At 41.8% G+C, this 20,851-nt stretch overlaps 1 non-coding gene and 1 pseudogene across 1 annotated transcript; both read left to right on the plus strand.

Moving 5' to 3' along the window:
* LOC106431051 overlaps positions 1-20,620 on the plus strand; it is a 33,738-nt pseudogene extending 13,118 nt beyond the window's left edge.
* On the plus strand, positions 7,649-7,755 carry LOC125588084. The gene has a single exon (XR_007324480.1). It is a non-coding gene; the product is annotated as a small nucleolar RNA R71 (small nucleolar RNA).
* Positions 20,621-20,851: the final 231 nt, after the last annotated feature.

The raw sequence follows: 20,851 nt of genomic DNA on the forward strand, positions 1-20,851 counted from the left end.
ACTAATCTCCATGAAAACACTTAATCTCATAATAGATTGAAGCATATTCAAGTAGATACAACAGAGAATATAGATAAACAAGGATTAAACAAGCAAAACGAAATTAATACTCAAGAACAGATGATGAACAATGAAGAACAGCTCAAGAACAATAAGAACAATGATATTTCAAAGAGAGAGAGTTTTGACAAGTTAAATTATTACTAAAGTTAGATAATGATGTTTCTTCCACACTCCTTTAATAAAAAGAAAGCAGATATTATACAGAAAAGTAGGAAAACTCGTGCAAAAGAAAGGTAGAAGAAAGTGGCAAGTTGGGACATCCCATTAATTTTCCAGTGGTCCCCGGCGAGGGTTGATACACCTATAGTAAATTGATCATAACTTATCCAATACAGCTCCAAATGACTTGAAACCACTTCTATTGGAAAGCTAACTCAATTTCCAGTGCCTCCACAAATTTTGAGCTTCAGTAGAGATCTTTAAGGCCTTCATCCGTGTTCATCTTTCACTCTTTGGACTCAAAATCATTCCAATGGTCCTCTAACTCATCCATGGTGCTCTCCAACACCTGATATGTACAAATGCAATGATTTGCAACCTAATGTGCCTAAATGATGCTCTAAATGACCAAACCATGCAAGAATAAGAAGTTAAAAACATGTAAATTCACAAGATATCAACTCCCCCACACTAGTCCTTTACTTGTCCTCAAGTAAACTTTCAAGTCCTAAGAAGGAAGAAGTTTGAAAAAGGGAGCTCATAGCCAAAAGACACACATCCTAGCTCTTCTACAACATTCCAAATGATCATAGCAAACAATCATTGGTCATTCTTTTATCAGTCTAGCTTCTCATTGCCTATCAAACTCTTTTTATTTCTTTATACAAAGTGCAATGCTCATCAATCAACAAGTAACTTAACCAATTCTCACATTCATTCACACACACACACAAAGTGGATTCTCACAAATGGGCACATGATCTCAATCACTTGGCTTGGTAGATTAATGGTCTTTTATGAATGAAAAGAAAGGTTCAAAGACAATCTTTTTAATGGTGGCAATCACTCAAGAACAAGGAGCATGATCATTATGCAAAATTTATCTAAGACTAGGAGCAATTCATGCATACATAGCTCATTCTCATCATTCTACTCTTCTTCCTAAGTGATTACAAATTCTACCCATCTTTTATATTTCAAAACCCAAGTATATACACTTCACTCACATTTCTCACCAAGTGAACTCTTTTTTTTTTTTTATTTACATGATCAACCAACTAAGAACTTGACACTCTTTTTCTTTCCCATTATGATCTTTCATTCATTTTTTTTTTTTTTTACTTTGGGGAATTCTAATCGACACACTTAAGAGTTTTTCTTCTTTTATTTTCATGGTTCCTTTTGGTTTTCTTTTCTTATTGACACTCTTTGATCTTTTTCTCTTCTCTCAAACCCAAGATATAACAACTTAAAAACACACAAACTCACTCACCATCCTAGATGCTAGTTCAAATGAGGATCTTATGCTAGCAATAGATGAGAACAAACATATGTCGCTCCCAATACTCTCAAGATTTTGCACATGACAAGCTATCAATAAGAGACCTCACTCAACAAATCAATATTGGTTTCAAAGAATGGCAAGGGTTCAAGGGTAGGGGAGTGCCATTTGGGTTAATCAAAGGATAATACATGGAATAAGATAACCCAAATGTGTATGAAATCCATGATCAAGTATGCAAGTGCCCATATGCAAGAGAGATAAAATTCATTATGCCCAAGTTCAGTTTGTAATTGGTTTCAAGAACAATGTCAATATCATATGAGCAACATGTTTCAAAAAGAGTTTTCAAGGCTCAAGAGATACTTGTAGATATGTTCTTTTCATGGCAATTTCAATCATGGCTCCCTATGCATAATTCAAAACACACAACTCTTTTTAAATTTTTTTTTTTTTTTTATTTAGAAATCACAAGAAAATCCAAAATGCAAATCATTAAAATCCACACAAATGCAAAGTGCTAGATATGTCAAATGCAAAGTGCTAGATATGTCAAATGCAAATCATCCAAATAAAAACAAGCAAAATGATCAGTTTTTATAGTACCCCCACCACACTCGAATAACACAGTCTCTTGTGTGACTTTGAATTTGGAGTGGTTTACATGATAAGTAAAATAAAAATTACTAGAGATGTGGAGAGATTTTAAACCGGATTAGAGTACTTACCTTGTGATTGTAGCGACATGAGAATGTCACTATGGATATGTCGCTACGGTCCTTAGCCAAATATTGCATTCTCTTCGTTTGGTCGTAGTAACATGAGGATGTCGCTACGCACGTCGCTAAGGTTGTCCGTAAAGGGTTATAGCGACATGTGTGGGTCGCTATGCGCTTGTCGCTATGCTATCTTCCTTGTAGCGACCCAATCATGTCGCTATGAGCATGTCTCCACAGCACTTGTGTTTCTTTCCTAGCCTCTTTTGAATCCTTTCCTTTTCCTGAGCACCTTCCAAACTGAAATCACACACAATTCACACAAACAAACACACAAACAAGGATAGTTCACACAATTTATTAAAAACATTCACACATATATACAAAGGATACTCTTGGGATTTCCTCCCAAGTGAGCTTGTTTTAAGTCTCTAGCTTGACTTTGCCTCCTTTAGGTTAGACTGTGGTTGGATCGGAAAGTGGAACTGAAGTTCCCAGGTCTTCCGATTTGGTTCCCAAGTAAAGCTTAGCCCTTTGTCCATTGATGGTGAACTCTCTTCCATCAGAACTCCACAAAACTATTGCTCCATAAGGTTTAACCTCTTTAACCTTGAAAGGACCAGACCACCTTGACTTGAGCTTGCCTGGAAACAACTTCAGTCTGGAGTTGTAGAGAAGAACTTGATCTCCTTCTTTAAAGTCTCTTTTCAGGATATGTTTGTCATGGAGAGCCTTTGTTTTCTCTTTGTAGATCTTTGAACTTTCAAAAGCTTCAAGTCTTATCTCATCAAGTTCATTCAGCTGGATCAATCTCTTCTCCTTGGCACTCTTGATGTCAAAGTTCAGCAACTTGACTGCCCATAGTGCCTTGTACTCAAGCTCAACTGGTAGATGGCAAGACTTTCCATAGAGAAGGTTGAAAGGTGTAGTTCCCAAAGGTGTCTTGTAAGCTGTCCTATAAGCCCACAATGCATCATCAAGCTTGATGGACCAATCTTTCCTTGTAACCCCCACAATCTTCTCCAGAATGGACTTGATCTCCCTGTTGGAAATCTCAACTTGACCACTTGTTTGGGGGTGGTAAGGAGTTGCAACCTTGTGCTTCACACCATTCTTCTTAAGGAGGTTTGCAAACAGTTTGTTGATGAAGTGAGACCCTCCATCACTGATCACAACTCTTGGAATCCCAAACCTTGGAAAGATTATGCTCTTGAACATTTTTAGAACCACCTTTGCATCATTGGTTGGACTTGCAATTGCTTCAACCCACTTAGAGACATAATCTACAGCCACCAGTATGTACTTGTTGCTATAAGATGAAGGAAAAGGCCCCATGAAGTCAATACCCCAGACATCAAACACTTCAACTTCTAGGATGGGGTTTTGAGGCATTTCATTCCTCTTGGTGATGTTTCCTCTTCTTTGACAAGAGTCACACCTTGAGACAAAGTCTTGGGTGTCTTTAAACATGTGAGGCCACCAAAATCCAGCTTGTAGCACCTTTGCAACTGTCTTAAATGTAGCAAAGTGGCCTCCATAGGATGATCCATGACAATGTGTAAGGATCCCATCAATTTCTTCTTCAGCCACTGCCCTTCTATAGAGTTGATCTCTACAAAGTATGTAGAGGTAAGGCTCATCCCAATAATATCTCTTCACATCCTTATAGAACTTCTTCTTGGCATAACCTTCAAGGTTCAATGGCTCTTTTCCACTAGCTAAGTAGTTGACTATATCAGCATACCAAGGACCCTTCTCATCAGCTGCCTTCACCTCTTCAAGTTTCTTTCCTGTCTCACAAACAGCTACCACTGCATGAATAGCCATCATTTGCTCTTCTGGAAGTCTGTCATCAATAGGGATTCCACACTCCACCTTCAACCTGGACAGGTGATCAGCTACTCCATTCTCAACTCCAGGCCTGTCCTTGATCTCAAGATCAAACTCTTGTAGCAGCAGAATCCACCTCAACAGTCTTGGTTTTGCATCTTTCTTGGCTAAGAGGTGTCTCAATGCAGCATGATCAGTGTAGACAGTCACCTTTGACCCAACCAAGTAGCTTCTGAACTTCTCAAATGCAAAGACAATGGCCAATAGCTCCTTCTCAGTTGTAGAGTATTTAGCTTGAGCTTCATCAAGGGTTCTACTTGCATAGTAGATCACATGTGACTTCTTGTCTCTCTTCTGGCCTAGGACTGCTCCTACAGCAAAGTCACTTGCATCACACATGATCTCAAAGGGGAGATCCCAATCTGGCGGTTGAACTATGGGTGCACTGATGAGTGCATTCTTCAGGTTTTTGAAAGCTTCCATACACTCCTCATCGAAGTGAAATGCAGCTTCTTTGCATAACAGCCTGGTCAATGGTCTAGCTATCTTAGAGAAATCCATGATGAATCTTCTATAGAAACCGGCATGACCCAGAAAGCTTCTTATATCCTTCACTGTTCTTGGTGGAGCTAGACCAACCATGACATCTATCTTGGCTTTGTCCACTTCAATTCCTTTCTCAGAAACTTTGTGTCCAAGAACAATCCCTTCCTTGACCATGAAGTGACACTTCTCCCAATTGAGCACCAGGTTAGTGTCCTCACATCTCTGTAATACCCTGCAAAGATTTGACAAACAAGTAGCAAACGAAGAACCGTATACAGAAAAATCATCCATAAACACCTCCATTACATCCTCAATAAGATCAGAGAAAATTGACATCATTGCTCTTTGGAATGTTGCTGGTGCATTGCACAGTCCAAATGGCATCCTTCGATATGCAAAGGTACCATAAGGACAAGTGAATGTCGTTTTCTCTTGGTCATTTGGGTGTATAGGGATTTGGAAAAATCCAGAGTATCCATCAAGGAAACAATAATAAGGATGGTTAGCTAGCCTCTCTAACATCTGATCAATGAATGGTAAAGGGAAATGATCCTTTCTAGAGGCTGCATTCAGTTTTCGATAGTCAATGCACATCCTATGTCCAGTTATTGTTCTTGTTGGTATTAACTCATCATTTTCGTTCTTAACAACTGTTATGCCACCTTTTTTAGGAACTACATGCACAGGTGAAACCCAATTGCTATCAGAGATAGGATAGATCACACCAGCATCTAACAATTTGATTATCTCTTTTTTAACAACATCTTTCAAATTAGGATTTAATCTTCTTTGGTGTTCAATTGAAGTTTTAGATTCATCCTCTAGATGTATCCTATGCATGCACAAAGATGGTGAGATTCCTTTAATGTCATCAAGTGAGTATCCTAGTGCTTTTCTATACTTTTTAAGTTCATTTAAAAGCATAGACAATTCATTCTCAGTCAGCTCACTACTCACAATGACAGGATATGTCTCATTAGGTCCAAGGAAAGCATACCTTACACCATGGGGAAGAGGTTTAAGCTCCACTTTTGGTGCCTTGAGCTCACTCCAATCAGCTTCATGGAGGTTCTCTTGAATGTCTGCTGAGGCAGCATGTTGAGTCATTTGTGGCAACTCCATGAACTCATCTTCTCCATCCTCCTCAAGGTGAACATCTAGCCTTCTTACTAGCTCATCACTCTCCTTGTTTTCAATCATTTGGGTCTCTCTTTCAATGGTCAGGGCATGTTGAAGAGAGTCCTCAATCGCTAACTCCTCAAGGAAATCATCAGCCAAGGCATCCATCTCATCAATGTAGAATATTTCTCCTTGAGTTGTGGGCTTCTTCATCATCTCCTTGATATCAAAATGGAGAATGTGATCTTTTCCAAGGTGGAGATCAATTGTGCCATCTCTCACATTCACCATTGCTCCAGCAGTTGCCAAGAAAGGTCTTCCAAAGATCAAAGGATCTCTAGGCTCTTCATCCATCTCAAGCACTACAAAGTCAGTAGGCACTTCACAATTTCCTATCTTGACAGGAAGATCTTCTAGGATGCCAATGGGGAGCTTGACAGATCGATCAGCTAGCACCAAAGAGATCTTGCACTTTTTATATTGTGTAAACCCAAGCTTCTTGGCAATGGATAGTGGCATGAGGCTGACACTTGCTCCCAAATCACATAGACATCTCTCAAATGTCAAAGGTCCAATGGCGCATGGCAGGGTGAAACTACCAGGGTCTTCTAGCTTCCTTGGGACAGTCAGTCTCTGAATAATGGCACTGCACTCATGAGTAAGAATCACCATCCCTTCCATCTCTTTCTTCTTTTGTTCTACAGCATCTTTCAAGAACTTGCTGTATTGTGGAACCAGCATAAATGCATCAATTATGGGCATGGTGAGCTGAACTTCACTCATTTGCTTGTCAAACAAGGCTTTGTACTTCTCTAGGAGTTGCTTCTTGAATCTTCCAGGAAAGGGAAGCTTTGGCTCATAGGGAGGAGGAGTGAACAATTTCTCCTTTGTTGATGTAGCAGCCTCATTTTTGTTCTCAACTTTCTCCTCTCCAATCTTTCTCTTGCCCTTAGCTTCAACTATCTTCTCCAAGATTTCCTCATTAGTCTTCTCATCCACAATCACCACATCATCATCTACATTGATGACCACCTCCCCACCTTGTTTCTCATTATCCTTAATGAGAACTTTAGGAGGCAACTCTCTTCCACTCCTTAGGGTGATTGCCTTCATTGTCTCCTTTGGGTTTTGTTCAGCCTTTCCAGGTAGGGAACCTTGTTGGCGACTTGAGCTGGCTGTCATAGAGACAAACTGGTTCTCCAAGGCTTTGAACTTGTTGTTTAGATCATGGTAATTCCCATCAATCTTGTTGTGGAGATTTTTCAGCTCATACCCTAATTGTTTCTCACTTCTTGCTTGTCCCTCCAATAATTGTTTCAGCATAGCTTCAGTACTACTCTCTTGTGGAGGTTGTGTTGATGATCCAGCTTGGTCTTGTGCAGGTTGACTTGGTTTTGGTGAGAATCCAGGAGGGAAGTTCTGTTTTGGTTGGTAACCACCTTGGTTGTTGTTGTAGAATGGCTTAGGCTGATTGTTGTAGAATGGTCTTGGCTGGTAGTTGTTGAATGGCTTCTGTTGGTTGTTGTAGAAGGGTTTCTGTTGGTAGTTGTTCTGGTATTGATAGTCAGGCTCCTTCTTGTACCATGTACCCTGAGCATTGACATAGTACATATCTTCTTGGCATTCTACTCCATCAACTTCAGCAACCATATGTAACTCCTCTTTCTTGGTCTTTTCTGATAGTAGCATGTCAATCTTGTCTTGAAGTGCTTTCAGCTCTCTCTTTGTGGTCATATCTTCTCCTCCACCACCTCTGTCTCTTCTATCATATTCATCATTGTAGACAGAGTCACTCTGTGCCATGTTCTCCAAGAGTTCTAAAGCATCTTCCACAGTCCTCCCCAAGAAGTTTCCATTGCTTGCAGTGTCAAGCTGGCTTTTGAATTTAGGCAAGACTCCTCTGTAGAAAGTGCTTAGCAAGCTCTCATTGTTGAAGCCATGGTGGGGACATTGAGACAAGTAGCTTCTGAATCTCTCCCATGCCTCTGAAAATCCTTCAAGTCCTCTTTGTTGAAAACCAGAGATCTGATTTCTAAGGTTGGCAGTCCTTGTAGCAGAGAAGAACTTGTTGAGGAAGGCCTTCTTGCATTCATCCCAAGTGGTGATAGTATCACTTGAGATGTTTTTCTCCCAAGTGTGAGCCTTGTCTCCCAAAGAGAAGGGAAACAATCTGAGCTTGAAAGCATCCTCTGAAACTCCATTTGTTTTTGACAAGCCACAGTACTTATCAAATCTGTCAAGGTGATCTAGTGGGTCTTCCAAGGCAAGTCCATGGTACTTGTTGTTTTCAATCATGTTGATGAGGCTGGACTTGATTTCGAAATTGTTGTTGGCAACTGGCGGTGCCCTAATGCCCAACCTATTCCCATTTATGTTCGGTTGATCATATGTACCGATGGCTCTAGCTTGGCGTTGTGGTTGTCTAGGTCGAAGGTTGGCAGCTCCTTGACCATTGCCCTCTTCAGCTTGAGGTTGTTCTGGAACTGGTTCCATCATAGGTTCTGATCTTTGTATCTGAGCCTCTTGCTCTTCTTGTCTTAACCTTCTCCTGTTCTCTCTTTCAAGTGTTTTGATATCTGTCAAGGGAGTAAGATGTGTAGTGCCTCTACTTCTTACGTTCATGCACCTGTGATCACAAGCAGATGAAGAAGTAGAATTAGTAACTTTAAAACAAAGTAAAACTCAGTCTCAAGCAAAGACTCAAACTCAATATCACAATCAGACTAGGATTGGCAACGGCGCCAATTTGATAATAGGGTTTTTGCCTATTGCAAATGTTGTAGTATAGTGGGGTGAATGTCGAACCAGTCCTAGTGATGTGAATCAGTGAGAATACAAGTCATTTCTTAAGCTAAGCAGATTCAATAGTGGTGAGTGTGTGACAAGTAACAATAGCAAACAGAGCAATACAACAAGGTTTTAATCAATTTAGACAAGTGAATCCATGGGTATTGGGAATTGACTTCAAGTAACTAAGATCCAATCTAGGTGACAAGCTTTCAATCAAAGTAATCTCTTAAGTCTAAACACAATTTTAGACAAGTCCTATGTCTAGGTAAATGTCCATTTGCTTAGAAATCATTAAACATCAAATGTCTTTGGCTTAATTCAATCAAGCAATCTTAAGTTCAAGTTTAATAACTATCTAGCAATTTTAACATCAAGTGTCCTTGGCTAATCTCACTAGAGCTTAGTTGAGTTGATTCAAACACTTCATCTTATCATGTCTGATGAGAAGTGTTTAGAAATCAGGTTTAGAGTGATCAAGACTAAACAAGCATTAAAAATACTCAACAAGCAAGTTCATACAAGGATCTAATACAATAACACCATAGATCTTCACTAAGTTACTCTAATCTCCCTAACCCATGAATTCTTAAGGAAACTACTCACTAATCTCCATGAAAACACTTAATCTCATAATAGATTGAAGCATATTCAAGTAGATACAACAGAGAATAAAGACAAACAAGGATTAAACAAGCAAAACGAAATTAAAACTCAAGAACAGATGATGAACAATGAAGAACAGCTCAAGAACAATAAGAACAATGATATTTCAAAGAGGGAGAGTTTTGACAAGTTAAATTATTACTAAAGTTAGATAATGATGTTTCTTCCACACTCCTTTAATAAAAAGAAAGCAGATATTATACAGAAAAGTAGGAAAACTCGTGCAAAGGAAAGGTAGAAGAAAGTGGCAAGTTGGGACATCCCATTAACTTTCCAGTGGTCCCCGGCGAGGTTTGATACACCTATAGTAAATTGATCCTAACTTATCCAATACAGCTCCAAATGACTTGAAACCAATTCTATTGGAAAGCTAACTCAATTTCCAGTGTCTCCACAAATTTTGAGCTTCAGACGAGATCTTTAAGGCCTTCATCCGTGTTCATCTTTCACTCTTTGGACTCAAAATCCTTCCAATGGTCCTCTAACTCATCCATGGTGCTCTCCAACACCTGATATGTACAAATGCAATGATATGCAACCTAATGTGCCTAAATGATGCTCTAAATGACCAAACCATGCAAGAATAAGAAGTTAAAAACATGTAAATTCACAAGATATCATATTACTTAGAAAAAGACGCGGCAGAATGGTGGGAGAGTAGGGATCGCCAAGTAGGACATCTGGTCACCACTTGGGCGGCATTCAAAAAAGAATTTGAACGCAAGTACTTCACTCCTGAATCCAAGCGGAGGCTTCAACGTCAGTTTGCAAACTTGGTACAAGGAGATAAGACGGTTAGAGAATATGAATCTGAATTTATGCGACTGCGACGACATGTGCTGCGAGGATAAGATGATGAAGAAACCATGATATCTAACTTTATGTTTGGTCTAAAACCAGAGTTAGAAAATAAACTGGCAGTCGGGAACTACGAGAGTCTCACCGAGCTAGTGGAAAAAGCTGTGAATGTGGAGATTGGATTGGAAGCTGAGAAGGCGGCAAGTAAGAAATTCAAGCATCATCAAGAAGGAAAGTATGGTGGAAACCAAAGATCTTTTAAGGGTAAAGAAAAAGTAAAAGAATCGGGAGAGCCAAGTCGACGATCTCTTTTCATAGGAAACTGCTTTAACTGTGGAAAGATAGGACATAAGTCAAGTTAATGCTTCAGGAAGAAACCTGGATCCTTTCAGTCAAACTCATACAATTCTACATGCTACACGTGTGGAAAGAAAGGACACATCTCTACCTAGTGCAGCGTCAATCGTCCTATCCCAGCTACGCCAATCACTGTCCATCCTCCTCCAGCTCCACCTGCAATCGCAACAGCACCAAAAAGGCAAGCTATAGGAGGTAGAGTTTACGCTTTAGAACTAGAGGATACTAAACCTCCAGGCCCATCTAAGGGCCCCATCACAGGTATTTGGGTTCTTTAACCTTACTAGATTGATTTTGTGTTGTGTGATTGCTTGTGATGGATTGGTTTAATTTCTGTTGGATAATTATTATGTTGTTGATATATATTGATGTTGTGGCAGGAACTTTACATGTTGCGGGCCGTCCCACACATGTATTGTTCGACTCCGGGGCAACACATAGTTTTGTGACCCCTGAGGTAGCTGCCGAGTTTATGGGTTCATTTGTGATTGACAGGATGGATGTGGTTGTAATGACTCCCGGAGACCAAACCCTCCAGGTAAGAGAATGCATCAGAAGAGTTCCGTTAGTCATTTGCGAGAAGATGTTCTTGGCAGATTTGTTGGTGGTGCCTTTAAAAGGATATAAAGTTATCCTGGGCATGGATTGGTTATCAGGCTATCGGGCACAATTAGATTGTGGAAAAGGTCGTGTTTTGTTCAAGGAGAATGGGCAACGGAAAATAGTGTTCTACGGGATCAGTCCAAGCAAGTCTGTGTCTTTAGTAGCTGCCTTGAGAGTGGAAGATTTGCTTAAGGATGGAGAAGCGTATCTGGTAACAGTAACTACTAGTGAAGGACCCGCTAGCAATGGAGTTGAAATTACAAATATTGCGGTAGTACAAGAGTTCGAGGATGTGTTTGCAGCGTTGAAAGAGTTACCTCCACCTCGGAGCAACCCTTTCACAATTAACTTGGAACCTGGAGCTAAGCCGATAGCAAAGACTCCCTACCGCATGGCACCTACAGAGTTAGCAGAGTTGAAGAAACAACTTGAAGATTTAATGGAGAAAGGTTTCATAAGACCTAGTTGATTATCGAGGAATCAACAATATCACCATCAAAGATAAGTATCCTCTTCCAAGGATAGACGAGTTGTTGGATCAGCTAAGGGGAGCAAGTTGGTTTTCGAAGATCGACTTGGCGTCGGGCTATCATCAGATTCCAATTTCAGAAGGTGATGTCATGAAGACTGCGTTTAGAACTCGTTATGGACAATATGATTTTGTCGTAATGCCTTTTGGCCTTGCTAATGCACCGGCGGCCTTCATGAGATTGATGAATGAAGTCTTCCATGACTATCTCGACAAGTTCGTGATAATCTTCATCGATGACATTTTAATATATTCCAAGACAGAGGTAGAGCACAAAGCACACTTGAAGCTAGTGTTGGAACGGTTAAGAAACCAGAAGCTGTATGCCAAGTTCAGCAAGTGTTCTTTTTGGAAAAGAGAGATCGGGTTCTTGGGGCACCGTGTGTCTGGAGAAGGAGTTTCCGTAGATTTGGAAAAGGTGAAAGCCATCGAGGAATGGCAAAGGCCATCAACGGTAACCGAGGTAAGAAGTTTCCTCGGGTTAGCCGGGTATTATCGAAAGTTCGTCAAGAACTTTTCTTCGATCGCTAAGCCCCTGACAAAGTTGACTGGAAAAGGATTTCCGTTCATCCGGGGAAAAGAAACGGAGGAAGCATTTCAGAGACTGAAGAAAGCTTTGACCACAACACCGGTATTGGCATTACCTGAACAAGGTAAACCTTACACTGTGTACGTAGATGCTTCTAGGGTTGGGTTGGGTTGTGTGTTGATGCAGGAAGGCAAAGTAATTGCTTATGCATCAAGGCAACTCAGAAAACATGAAGAGAACTACCCAACACACGACTTAGAAATGGCGGCAGTTGTGTTTGCGTTAAGGATTTAGAGATCCTACTTATATGGAGAAGTCGTGGAAGTATTCACAGATCATAAGAGTCTCAAGTATTTGTTCACGCAGCCTGATTTGAACCTCCGACAAAGGCGATGGATGGAGTTTGTGGCGGATTACGACCTGAAGATTCAATATCATCCCGGCAAAGCTAATGTAGTCGCAGATGCACTAAGTCGTAGAAAGTTGGCGTCCGATGTTTGAAAAGAAGTGGTAGCGTTATCGAATGAACTTAAGTTGATGACTTTATGGGAAATTGAAGGAGAGCCAAGTGAGCCATTAGGCATGCATGCAGTAAATCATGCGGGTTTACTCGCACGGATCAGACAGGAGCAACAACATGATGAAAAGTTAAAGAGAATTATTGAGGAAGTCAAGAGTCAAGAAGGTCCAAACCCAACTGGCTATCATATGGCGCCAGATGGTACACTATTACTTAATGGGAGGATTTCAGTACCACAAGGAGAAGGACTACGAGATGAGATTTTGAAGTCGGCGCATCATTCGTTACTCAGTATCCACCCCGGGAGTACGAAAATGTATCGAGATATCCGAAGGTATTATCATTGGCCGGGAATGAAGAAATCAGTGGCGCGATGGGTGGCTCAATGTCAAACTTGTCAACAAGTCAAAGTCGAGCATCAGATTCCAGGAGGGTTGTTACAAAGCTTACCAGTACCTCAGTGGAAATGGGATTCCATATCCATGGATTTCATCACTGGGTTACCCCCGGCTCTAGGTAGATCAAATAACGCAATATGGGTGATTGTCGACAGACTGACGAAGGTGGCGCACTTGTTACCTATGAAGGAAACCGATAAGGTAGAAGTATTGGCAGAGATGTATGTGGACCAAATTGTGAGGTTGCATGGTGTGCCAACAGATATAGTCTCCGATCGAGATCCTAGATTCACCTCAAATTTTTGGAAGGCGTTACAAGAAGCAGTGGGAACTAAATTATTCATAAGCACTGCGTATCATCCCGAGACAGACGGCCAAACCGAAAGAACCAGTCGCACCATAGAGGATATGATGCGGATGTGTATATTGGATTGGGCGGGAAGCTGGGAAAAGCATTTACCATAATCGAATTCTCCTAAAACAACAGCTTTCATTCTAGCATAGGTATGGCACCATATGAGGCACTTTATGGGAGGCCATGCAAAACACCTTTATGCTGGACCGAAGTTGGGGAAAGAAGAGAGTTTGGACTCGAAATTGTTGAAGAGACGATGGAAAAGTTGGAGATCATTCAAACCAATATGAAGAAAGCTCAGGATAGGCAAAAGAAGTACGCTGATCAATCAAGGCGAGAAGTGGTGTTCAGTATTGGTGATTGGATTTATCTGAAAGTGTCAGATCAAAAAGGAAAAGATCGATTCGGGAAAGTCGGGAAACTTGCGGTAAGATTCATCGGGCCTTACCAGATTGAAGAACGAATCGGAGATGTTGCTTACCGTCTCAACCTGCCTGAAGAAATGAGGATACATCCGGTGTTTCACGTATCAATGCTACGGAAACACGTTCATGATCCCAAAGCTATTGAGATGGAGCAAATCGAAAACCTGCAAACAAACCTCACTTATCCAGAGGGACCAATCCGAATAGGTGAACGTCGAATACGAAAACTAAAGAACCGAGAGATTCCTCAAGTCCAAGTCTTCTGGGGTAAGCGAAACCGTGTAATTGTGACCTGGGAGGATGAGTCAAGGTTCAAAGCGTCGCACCAAGAGTTTTTCCATGAAGATGTAGTGATGGAAGAAGAGGGATCATCCTAGAGAATTCGGGGACGAATTCTAATAAGAGGAGGAGGATGTAATATCCCGTCTTCCTGAGAAAGAATTATTTTTAAGTAAATAATTCAAATAAATTTATTTTGGAGAATTTATTACGAGTTCGTAATTTATTTTTCAGAAATAATTTTTTCTGGAGAGAAAAATACAAAGCTAAAAACAAGAAGTGATCGATGCATTGAAATTAAGTTAGTAGCTTAATTGGATAATTAAGCTATTTCTTTTAAAAAGAGAAAGGTGATCGATGAGAATGGTGTTTTGATCACTAAGTTTGGGTTAATTAATCAAGCTGAGAAGAAAAGAGGAGATAAAGAAATATTTTATATTTCTGGCTTGGTTGCAATCAACGTGTTTGATGGGAAAAAAAGGAGAATGAATCGTACAGTCTTGCTTTGTCATCACCAGGTGTCTAAACAAGAAAGGAAGAAAATAAATAATATGCTTACTCATGCTTATGAGTATCACGTGGCCAACTTGGAAGCAAATGACTTACCTGAGTCATTGTCTTGGAAACGTGGCCAAAGATGGGAGGGAGAGTGTGTGATACTTGTCACCACTTCATAGATCTTGTTTAACTATATAAGGAAGGTCAACCTCTTCCATTTCCACACTTACGTGACCAAGAGAGAAGAGAGGAGAGGAAGAAGAGCAAAGAAATAAAGAGAAGAAAGAAAAGAAGAAAAGAAATAGAAAAAGAAAATAAATAATTTAAGGAGCTTTTTAGAGAGTTGCTTGGAGAAGCAAGACGTGTTACAAGATTGCGGGATTAACGGTACAGAATCAAGACAAAGATTTGGAGGAAATAGAAAGGGTTTGGTCGACTTCCGGAATCAGAAAGTTGAGCCACATCGGTTAATCACTGTGAGTCACGGTTAATTGTTTGTTAACAAATTTTTAATGCAGGTTCCTGACATCGGAGACGGCTTCCGAGCTAGGATAGTCGGACCGGTCTAGGTGTCAGTTTGTGGATCCGAGGTTTGAGACGATGTCTGGGCTAAGTGGATAGCAAGACTAGTCTAAGCACCCGGAATATTGTGATTGTGTGATTATTATATGTTGTTATTGTATGTACCTCGTGTTGGTACTGTTGTGTGAGAACCTCGTGGTGGTTCTAGTAGTAGTTTGCAGGTCATTGCTTCCTCAAATGGTACCACTAAGCCGGTCGTGGTCCGGAAAGTGGTGGGCTCGGTTTAACTTGGCTTGATCACCAAGGCCGAGTGTCACACGTGGATGTGACAGCCCCCGGCGAGTCCGATAGAGGACCGGGGCAAGGCGATTCCGATTGAGGACCGTGACCGGGTGATTCCCGAGCGCCTACGCCTGTGTGGTGTAATAGTGAAGGGATTGCCGGGGTCCCTTATGTGGAGGAAGAATGATTCTGTTGGGCCCTAAGAGTATATATATATGGTTGATTGATGTGACACTCATAAAAAGTGTTTTGAATTATTATGGTTTAATGGTTTATTGCTTAAATCGGTCATGCTTTGTTATCTTGAATATTGATTGTTGAACTATCCGTCTTGCTTGTGTTTGGAGTTGGGTTTAGAATGACGGGTAGTTGTATATGCTAGATAGGGAACCCTGGCTAACTGAGTGAAACTAGTTCACTCACTCCTCACATCCTTTTGCAGGTGACCAGTAGAGAGGATCGTAGCACTCGCAGAACTGTAGGAGCTGGTGTAGATTGATAATCTTTTGCTAAAGACTCGTTTTCAAGATATATGAATGTATGTTTTACTTTCGACTGCGTCCATGGACCCTATGTATAATATTTTGGTTTTGTGAACTTCATGTTTTATATATATGAAATAAAGTATGTTTTATATTCTTGACGTGTTGAATCTGATATTAGGTTAGTCCAATCTAACACAACTCTATTACTCGGTACGGGTTGCAAAGCCTCACGCCGAAGATTAGAGGAAACGAGTTTTGAATGGATATTCTGGGTTACAGAATTATGTTTTGTGACTTGGAAAGTCTATTCTAAACCCGTTGTGACACTTCCGGACTTGGCAGAGGAAGGTCGTTCGGGCATGTTCTTGTTTGATTGTTGCCCGGCTGACTGACCGATGTCTAAAACAGTTTGGGGGTGTTACAGCCACTGCTTTCTCCGACTTTCTCAAGGCTTCGCGAGTCTTCTTCAAAGCTGTGTCGTATTTCTCAACCACGAAATTCATGCTCCCGTCGCCCTAACATGAAAACAGAATATTTAAGTTTCTTTTTTAAAAAAAAAAAGAAACTTAAATATTCTGTTTTCACATAAAAGGAAGACTGTCAAAGGAAGTACTTACCAGTAATTTAGTGCGAGCAGAGTCGACGTACTCGTCCTTAAAGATAAAGTCAGACACAGATGGAAGAGGCTTCGGCCCGCATTTGATCTTGCTGACCAACTCAGCACATTTATAAGGAGCATAAATAAGCGGGGTGGGACCATCGTACTCGAACGACACGTGATCAGGAAACTCGACCCTCGGAGTCTTCTTCCGAGACGAAGCACCTACGGCTGATGTTCCAGGGATCGACGAAACTAGAGCGCTAGCGACCGTCTCTCGATCACCTGTCTTTTTGGATTTCTTCTTCTTCCGCAGCGTAACTTTGGGAGAGGCGTCTTCAAGATCATCCAATGAGGCTAAGTTGAGAGCTGGCTCACGAGCTGATTCACTCTGATGCACGGGATTGGCGACATCAGTCTCTCGCGGCCTCACGATCCCGGAGCTTGAGGCTGCTGATTGCCTTTCTTCCTCTTTTTTGATGACGGTTCAGCCGTCTCCTCCTGACTAGGAATCTCCGCTTCAACAGGAGCTGCTTCAGAGCCTACGTTGACAGGAAGGTCGTCACGGGGTCTCTTCTCCACCTTTTTCTTCTTAGGAGCCAAAGTAGTGGTACCAGCCGAGGAATCTTGATGATGAGGGCTCGCGTCGGTGGTGTCAGCAATCGCCATCTCGTTAGAAGGTGCAGGTAGTTCGAGACTCGGCAGATTAAGTTCGACCGTCATCATCGCACTCAGATCTGGAAGCCCTCTCATTTTCCTTGCCTCGTTGATTCTCTTCTGCTCTTCCTTTGTGAATAGCGAGATCCGCCTCTTAGTCTTGTTGGCAGAAAGAGGATAACTCGAATTCCAATCTTCTGCGAAGAACACGAGTCCAGAAACCCGACTATTAGGCAAAGTCAAAGAGTCGTATTGAAATAAGAGAAAAGTATGGACTTACTCCTGGAAATACGATCGATCGAACGGTGAAACCTCTCCCAAGAAATATTCCCCCAATGCTCCTGAGCAAGTCCTGCAGCGGCGCGAGCGCTTGTAAGAAAGTCTTCTGGATAGTCACGAGAAGTCGGATGGTCGGCTGCATAAAAAAAAACAACAAAGGCAGAAAGCAGTTAGTATACGAAGAAACGGTATGAGTTAACGAAGATGTTCTACCAAGCAGAGTGTTCCATAAGCCACGGTAGTCGTCATCTGGTGGGTCTTTGAAGGCAGAGTCATCACATTTAACGAAGAAATAAGATCTCTGCCAATCTGGCGTCTTGTTAGGATGCCTTCCTATCACATTGTAGCTGGGATGCATTTTTATCAACAGAAGCCCGTCGTCTAACGAGCTGACGGACGTCAACTCCTCGAAGACACGAACGCTCAACGAGACATCAATTTCAGCGGCCATAACCATCAGGGCCACCGCGATACGCCACGAACCATTCAAAAACTGACTTATCGCTGCATCTCGGCGCCTCGCATACGATATGATTAGTCGAGGAATTGGGAACCAAAGCTTCGTATCGTCCCGAAAATAGGATTCGTAAACGCACTGATACTCAACTGGTGGTGACCAAGGCCTCTGGTTTTCCGAGGGAATCAAGAAAGTTACCCCTAGTCCATGACGTTCCCTCAGAAGCTTCTTCACGCTATTGGGAGTCGACTGAGTCTTAGTAACATTCTCCCAAGCTTGACCACTCACATCAGGAGAGCGCAGAAACTCGGAAGATAACGCCGGGAGTTCCTCAAAGATCCCTCCAGGATAATAGCACGTCGGCACGTAATTAACAGCGAGAGCCCCGTCCCCCGCACCACCGGAACCGTCTCTCTCGCAAGCATGTGGCTCATCTGGATTTCCTCTCACTTCTTGCCGATACGAACGCGCATAGTCGGAGATTAGGATCCTTTGAAACAGATCTAAATTCCAGGTGTCCATCATCGCGTCGTGATGAATCCGTTCAAATTCTTCAAGCGGTGCCTCGGTCACATCTCTCGAAGGACTAGAGGAGGCTGCGATCTCTTTTCCTCTCTGTTTATGAGATAACCTCCCGCCAGACGACATATCGCTATCTATGTTGCAACAACAACCTAGAGAGAGAAATAAGAAGGAGGAGAGAGAAAATACCTGAGAAGTGCGGAGAAGAATGGAGAGAATGAGAAGGAAGCGAATATTTATAGGGAAAGAAGGGGTGCCTCCCCGAGGCGTCATCATTTGGCCTACATGGGCTTATGTGGGCCTAGGAACAGTTACCTAGCCGCCGAAGAAATCGAAGCGTCGTTTCGGCTTCCCGTTTTAACCGGCCTCAACCCCGATCAGAACCAACGGTTAAGGGAAAACCTAACCAAACCAAAGCCGGTTCGGTAGATATTTTACTAAACCACCCGACAAAGGGGAAACGCCTAACGATGCCTCGCGACATCCGGTCAGGAGACATTCATTCGAAACGTTATGTCAGTCCTCCCAAACCTTTAACTTCCTAAATTCATCGAATCCGAGAGGATCTTCATCTCGATGAACTGGGGGGACTTACTGTAGATGGTAAATTCGACCATCCCTCAAGGCCCGAAGAACAGACGGCCCGGCCCACATGAAGCGGAGCATCGGCTCGACGCGGCGGCTTGAAGGGTCGATCTCCCGGCGTAATGTGAGAGAGCTTTCGATGGGCTTCTCGACTAAACGCCCCGAGGAAACGACTCCACGAGACAACGTGGGCTTATCGGCCCAGCGAGTTAAAGCCCACAGAGACGACATAAACTAGATCACGGAAGAGCGTGAGGTCAACTATAAAAGGGAAAGGAAAGGCAACGTAGGGGTTATCCGAAATCACTGACACTCACTGGGCGGCTAGATTAGGGTTTTACCTTTGTCATCTCGCCTTGTTGTATCTCTCCGGTAAAGCCTTCTAGGCTCTGGTACCTTTCTTTTCACGCATCTCCTTTCCTTGTAACCAACGAAACGCTCTTCTGACCGTTCATAAGACGTCTTTGCTTAGCCCACATCTAAAAACTGAACGTTCTCTCGTTCCGTACCGTTTCCCGATCAAACAAATATTAGGATGATATGAGTAGAGGATATATGTCACAAACTCGATAAATTGTTATAAGAAACAATATGGGGGTACCAAAGAAGAAGCCATTACAAAGCTTCATCAAATGGTTGAAGACGTTGATAGGATGATGAATGAGGAGTTTCTGAAGACAATTAATGTGCCACACAAGCTTCTAAATGTAGTCATCAAGTTTTTCCGTATGATTAATGTTGCTTACGTAACCGATGATAATTTTACCAGACCCAGCGAAAAACTCAAGAGCTACATCTCATCTTTGTATGTTGATCTTTAAGAACTTAAGTTGACCAAAGTACTATGACCAATGACCATGTATGTCCTTTTCTTAAATATTTTTTCAAAATAATAGAGAGTACTACTCTGTTTTCGAGAATGTACAAACACATTATAGATGATGGATTTCATCCCTCCACAAGATCCATCAAATAAGAGACTCGACCCGAGAAGCCGAATAATGTTGACAGGCTCTCGACTGAGTGATGGCTAAAACTCAGCTCATCGCTCAGCGTCACGGAGGAGTGCAGCAGCTCGGCTCATGAGAGATTGGTCGGCCCCAGCGTCCAATCCGACTATGACAGGCCCATTAGGTCAGACCGACCTAAAATTGGGAACAAAGCAGCGGCAATAAAAGGTGAGAGTGATGGAACGAGGAGAGGATCCGAACATACACATACTCACTTGGTGGCTAGAGTTAGGGTTTTATTCATTTTGTATTCTCGCCGATTTGTACTTTCCCGGCCTTCGCTCCCCGAATACCGGCTTACTTTCCGATCAAGCTTTTCTTATTTGTAATTTTTATGTTCACCGATTAATAAAACGCCTTTGAACTGATCCACCAACGAGTTTCTTCTCTCTCTACTCGTTTCGACCAAACTCGATTCAAACACACATGAGGGAAGTTCAAGGAATCCACCTCAGGAAATGCAATTCACGGTTTCAAGGCTTAGGCTTGAGGGTTCGAAAGTACAGAAGGATTTGGGTTTTTTGTTGAATCCACAACAACCACGACTTAAAAATTTGAATCACACAAGCTATTCAATCCGCAATCATATACGTTAGGGGATTTTCTTCAAAGGCCTGAAGTGATAACACAAAAGACACCCTTTTGTAAGAACAAACTAAAACAGTTTACTAAATAATTCTCAACTGATTAAAGAGTGAATACAAAGGAACGACTATGCTGAGATTATATAGGCTCTTCTACAATTGTAATAAGCTTAAAAATAAGAAAGAAATCACACGAAATAAATAGAAATTGCCAATGGACAATAATTGGCGTTACAAGGCTTGAAAAGGACTTGATGCTCCTTTGAGTCTTGAAAATTTAGACTGGAATAAGTGTGATCTTGTGACGTCCAGGTACATTGTATGAAGCTTTAATACTCTGATGGAAGCTTTTGAAACACTTATGCTGTCAAGCCTTTGCCAAATGTCATGTAAAAGGGAGGGTGGATGCAG

The sequence above is a fragment of the Brassica napus genome, chromosome C5 (assembly GCF_020379485.1).
Source record: "Brassica napus cultivar Da-Ae chromosome C5, Da-Ae, whole genome shotgun sequence".
NCBI lineage: Eukaryota > Viridiplantae > Streptophyta > Magnoliopsida > Brassicales > Brassicaceae > Brassica > Brassica napus.